Here is a 6,000-nt window from a genome sequence, read left to right as displayed (position 1 = left end):
ACATGGCTTTGCGGGCGCTGCATCTCAATGGTGAAATGTTCCGTAATCGCAAAAGGTACCACTCATTTAATATGCAGTTGGTCTGAGACCACACCCGGCACATCATGCTGGTGAATGCCCACTATCCTGGTAGCAATCAGGATGCCTTCGTCCTGCACCAGTCCGCTGTGCCAGCAACCTTCCAGCCACCGTGTCAAACCTGAGAGTGGCTGCTCGGTGATGAGGGTTATCCGCTCTATCATCTGTCACCTGGCTGATGACTCCACAACCACACCACTCATGGTCAGCACTCATACAATGAGAGCCACGCTGCTATGAGGAATGTCATTGGGCAGACTATCGGGGTGCTCAAGCAACGGTTCCACTGCCTTGACCACTCGGGAGGAGCCCTCCATTTCTCACCAGGGCGGGTGACCCAATTCATGGTGGACCGCTGCATTCTCCACAACTTGGCCATCATGAGGGCGTACCCTTGCCACCACCGGTCCCACAACTACCTCAGGAGGAGGAGGAAGAGGAAGAGGAGGAGGAGGCAGCCTCCACATCCATGTTCTGGATTGGCTGTCTGTGAATTGGCCCTGAATGAAACCCCAGATCCCTGTTGCTCAACACTTACCCACATTACCATCCCTCTGTCACGGAACATCACAGTGCCCTCTTGGCTACAATGCTGAAATGAAAGCCACCGCAAAACAAACATTCCAAACTACATTTATAAATCGTTCAATCCAATACTACATAACAAAGTCATCTAATCACCCTTGTGCATTCCTTTAGTGCCTGTCTTCCATGTGCCATTGCCTGTCCTAGTGCTCATATGCAGTGCTACCCCATTGGCTGCAGCATGGCTGACTTTCAGTGGGGGAGATGGCAGATGGCCTTGCAGGACGACCTCGAGCAGCACTGGGCCTAGAAGGCCCAGCTGCAGACTGCACCATCTCGGCATGGGTGGCAGCAGTCTGGGCTGGCTGGCTGACAGGCAACAGCAAAGGCACTGGCGGAAGTACAAATGCTGTCATCCTGAGAGAGGACAGCAGGTTCGTGCTTCACGGAGCCACTGCCACTCCCCCGGGGCGGCGCCTCAGCTGTCCTAGTAATCTATTGGAGGACAGATTGCTGGACTGCAGGATTGCTGTGACACCCTGCAAGCCCCTTTCCACACTGGTAAAGGCAGCCATGATGGCAGCAGTCTGAGCTTGTGTGGTAGCAAGCTGAGCTTGCGGGACAGAAGTCTAAGCTTCCACTGCAGCACTCAGATGTTGGGTCGCTTCTACTTATGCTGCAGTGGAAGCTGAGATAACGCCCATCACACCCAGCATCATGGTTGGGTCCACAAGTGCTCTAATGAGGTTGCCCATCACTTCCATCCTGGAAATCATGGGCTGCAAGCTCTGCGCAAAGCCCTGTGCAAGGTTGGAGCCGGACCCCTCCAAGCTTCTTGACAGTGACAACAGGCTCTCTGGCAGGCCTGCCAATGCAACAAGCATTTCTGTGTGCATGCCTGCCACCCTTCTTCTGTAGGTTGCCCCACCGAAGTCTTCACCTGAGTCCTCCGCAGCAGAAGTCGTGTGTGACCTCGCCCTCTGGGAAGATGGCACCTGCACTACCCTTTCACCCTGCCCTGGTTGCAGGCCACATGTGCACGGTGACTCACCATGTGAAGATCCCACCTCTATACTACCCTCTAAAGTATGCCAGTGCCAGTTTTTGCGCTGGTGCCTGTGAGTGTGAGATCGAGTGACGGTATCTCCTCTTCTCCATCACTCTCCTCTTGCTCTTCCTGCAGTGGCTGGGCAGGTTGGAGTTCTTGGGTATCTAAAAGGAGAAAGGCACAAGGGTAGCGTTGTGGTGAAGGGAGGGGGTAAAGCAAGGTGTGCATGTTTACATCATCAGCAGCTTTTTAGTGAGAAGAGATTGTGGGATGAGGGGGAAGTGGGATGTGAGAAGGAGGATTAAGTAGGAGCATACTGTCATCTTCAATAGTTTCAGCCTCGCCGATCGTCATGGCCTCAGTGATGGCTCCTCCAATAATGTCAAGCATGGTCTCCTCTAGTTGGGTCAGGATATGCAGCCTTGCCCATCCCCCACCGGTTAGCTGTTGCTGCCTGTGATTATGAGCCAACATGCCCTGCAACATAAAGGGAAGTGTGTCAGTGAGTGCGGTGCAATGTGTTTGGGTGATGTGTGTCAGTGAATGTGGTGCAATGTGTTTGGGTGATGTGTGTGTGTCAGTGAGTGTGGTGCAATGTGTTTGGGTGATGTGTGTGTCAGTGAGTGTGATGCATTGTGTTTGGGTGATGTGTGTGTCAGTGAGTGTGGTGCAATGTGTTTGGGTGATGTGTGTGTCAGTGAGTGTGGTGCATTGTGTTTGGGTGATGTGTGTGTCAGTGAGTGTGGTGCAATGTGTTTGGGTGATGTGTGTGTCAGTGAGTGTGGTGCATTGTATTTGGGTGATGTGTGTGTCAGTGAGTGTGGTGCAATGTGTTTGGGTGATGTGTGTGTCAGTGAGTGTGGTGCAATGTGTTTGGGTGAAACGTGTCAGTGAGTGTGGTGCACTGTGTTTGGGTGATGTGTGTCAGTGAGTGTGGTGTATCAGTGAGTGTGGTGCAATGTGTTTGGGTGATGTGCCTGTCATGGTTGAATAGCTAGCAATGTGTGCAAGCTGTGAGACGTGGGTGTGAGGCTTACAGCAGTGGTAAGTGTGTGTAGGTGAGTTGAAGCTATGTACGTGAGGTTTGAGTCGTGATTGATAGAGATTGTTGGTAGGTGAGTGATGGGTGTGTGGTACATTGAGCAGTGTGTGAGGATAGTGGTGCAGTTGGTGGGAGACGGCTTTTGAAGATGCATTTGCTGATCTTGATCACTCGTTTGAGGTCATTAAACTTCTTTTGACACTGGATCCAGGTCCTCCGGGCAAGACAGTTGGCAATGACCAATTCAGCTATCTATTCCCACTGCCTTCTCACTGTGTGTCTGGAGGGCCTCCTGACCCCCTGCGGGTAGAGGACCTGTCTCCTCCATTCTGCCCCCTGCATTAAGGCCTCTAGTGCTGCGTCGGAGAACCTTGGAGCCCTTTCTCTGCCCTGTTGAGCCATAACTGAGTGACAGTTGCCTTGGCAACCAGATCCAGCAGCTGCTGAATGCAGAATGCACCTCATCTTTATGAGGTGGAGACTGCCTTTAAGTACTCAAGGCTAGCTTTACATAGAGCTAGCCTCGCACGAACTTCGACCCCCTGCTGAGCGCTCAACAACTCAGCATTGGGCTGCACGCATCAATAATGATAGTAGGCAGCACAAATGTTATGTGCTGCCTGCATTACTTTCAACAGGCGTGGGTCGATCGCACATCGCGATCCCCGTTCCTGTTTTCAGGCCTAATCGTATTTTTAACCCATTATACAAAGGAGCATTCAAAGGGACTCGATGCAAAATATCATTGACAAATTAAAGGTAAAGTGAAATAAGTAGCATTTAGAATCATAGAAAGTTACAGAAGGAGGCCATTTCGGCCCATCGTGTCCGCGCCGGCAATCAAAGAGCTATCCAGCCTCATCCCACTTCCCAGCTCTTGGTCTGTGGCCCTGCAGGTTACAGCATCCCAAGTGCACATCCAAGTACTTTTTAAATGTGGTTAGGGTTTCTGCCTCTACCACCCTTTCAGGCAGGGAGTTCCAGACCCCCACAACCCTGTGGGTGAAGAAATTTCCCCTCAAATCCCCTCTAAACCTTCCACTAATTACTTTAAATCTGTGCCCTCTGGTTTTTGACCCCTCTGCTAAGGGAAATAGGTCCTTTCTATCCACTTTATCTAGGCCCCTCATAATTTTATATACCTCAATAAGGTCTCCCCTCAGCCTCCTCTGTTCCAAGAAAAACAAACCCAGCCTATCCAGTCTTTCCTCATAACTAAGATTCTCTTCTCCCGGCAACATCCTTGTAAATCTCCTCTGTACCCTCTCTAGTGCAATCACATCTTTCCTGTAATGTGGTGACCAGAACTGCATGCAGTACTCCAGCTGAGGCCTAACTAGTGTTTTATACAGTTGAAGCATAACCCCCCTGCTCTTGTATTCTATGCCACGGCCAATAAAGGCAAGCATTCCGTATGCCTTCTTAACCACCTTATCTACCTGACCTGCTACCTTCAGGAATCTGTGGACATGCACTCCAAGGTCCCTTTGTTCCTCTACACTACTCAGTGTCCTACCATTTAATGTGTATTCCCTTGCCTTGTTAGCCCTCCCCAAATGCATTACCTCACACTTCTCCGGATTGAATTCCATTTGCCACTGTTCTGCCCACCTGAACAGTTTATTGATATCTTCCTGCAGTCTACAGCTTGCTTCTTCAGTATCAACCACACAGCCGATTTTAGTATTATCTGCAAACTTCTTAATCATACCCCCTATATTCAAGTCTAGATCATTGATATATACCACAAAAAGCAAGGGACCTAGTACTGAGCCCTGCGGAACCCCACTGGAAACAGCCTTCCAGTCACAAAAACACCCACCAACCATTACCCTCTGCTCCCTGCCTCCAAGCCAGTTTTGAATCCATCTTGACACTTTGCCCTGGATCCCATGGGCTTTTAACTTCGTGACCAGTCTGCCATGTGGAACCTTATCAAAAGCCTTGCTAAAGTCCATATAGACTACATCAAATGCACTACCCTCATCTACCCTCGTTACCTCCTCAAAAAATTCAATCAAGTTTGTCAGACTACCTCTACTACTTCTACTAAAGTTAATTCTAAGGATGTTTTGATTTTAGAATGCAAAGGTGTTACCTTTCGTTTGTAATTATATTCAGTTATGCCAGTAAGCTGGGAATGTAGTTTTTGTCTCTTATTTTTAGTCGATGCATTTGTAATAAATGTAAATGATTGCAATATGATTGTTATTTGCATTCAGTACAATAGTCGCTGATCTTCTAGCAGTGCCTTGGTGAGGAGAAAAAACGGCCTGAATTTTAATGGGGTGGCGGGTTGTGAGCGGGGGGGAGCGGGGGGGGGGCACTCGGAAGCGGTCAGGAAACTCGGGAGAATGGCTTTCCCGCAAGCCCTACTGAATTTAACAGCAGGGCCATTTTTGCATGGAAAATCTCTGTTTCCCACCCGCAGCCAGCCAGATTGAGAGGCTGGCTAGCTGTGGGTGGGTAGGCCTGAGGCATTAGGCCACGGAGAGTAGGGAGGGAGGGATCGCATGGGGTTCGGGGGGTGGCCGGAGGAGCGCGGGGGGGGGGGGTGTCAGGAATGATCGGGGGCCGGAGAGGGGGTGGCGGGAATGATTGGGGGCAGGAGGAGCTACAACAACAACAATAACTTGTATTTATATATCGCCTTTAACATAGTAAAACAGCCCAAGGTGCTGCACAGGAGTATTTTAAGACAAAAAATTTGACACCGAGCCACACAAGGATAAATTAGGGCAGGTGACCAAAAGCTGAGTCAAAGAGGTAGGTTTTATGGAGAGTCTTAAAGGACGAAAGAGAGGTAGTGAGGTGGAGATGTTTAGGCAGGGAATTCCAGAGCTTAGGGCCTAGGCAACAGAAGGCATGGCCACCAATGGTTGAGCGATTATAATCAGGGATGCTCAAGAGGGCAGAATTAGAGGAGCGCAGATCGCTCAGGGGGTTGTGGGGCTGAAGGAGATTACAGAGATAGGAAGGGGCGAGGCCATGAAGGGATTTGAAAACAAGGATGAGAATTTTGAAATCGAGGCGCTGCTTAAACAGGAGCCAATGTAGGTCAGCGAGCACAGGGGAGATGGGCAAACGGGGACTTGGTGCGAGTTAGGACACGGGCAGCCGAGTTTTGGATGCCTCAAGTTTACGTAGGGTGGAATGTGGGAGGCCAGCCAGGAGTGCGTTGTAATAGTCAAGCCTAGAGGTAACAAAGGCATGGATGAGGGTTTCAGCAGCGGATGAGGTGAGGCAAGGACGGAGACGGCAATGTTACGGACGTGGAAATAGGTGGCCTTTGTTATGCTGCGGATAT

Source organism: Somniosus microcephalus, chromosome 1 (genome assembly GCF_052327205.1).
Source record: "Somniosus microcephalus isolate GS21.2 chromosome 1, FLI_Smic_1.0, whole genome shotgun sequence".
NCBI lineage: Eukaryota > Metazoa > Chordata > Chondrichthyes > Squaliformes > Somniosidae > Somniosus > Somniosus microcephalus.
This window is presented reverse-complemented; position numbering follows the sequence as displayed.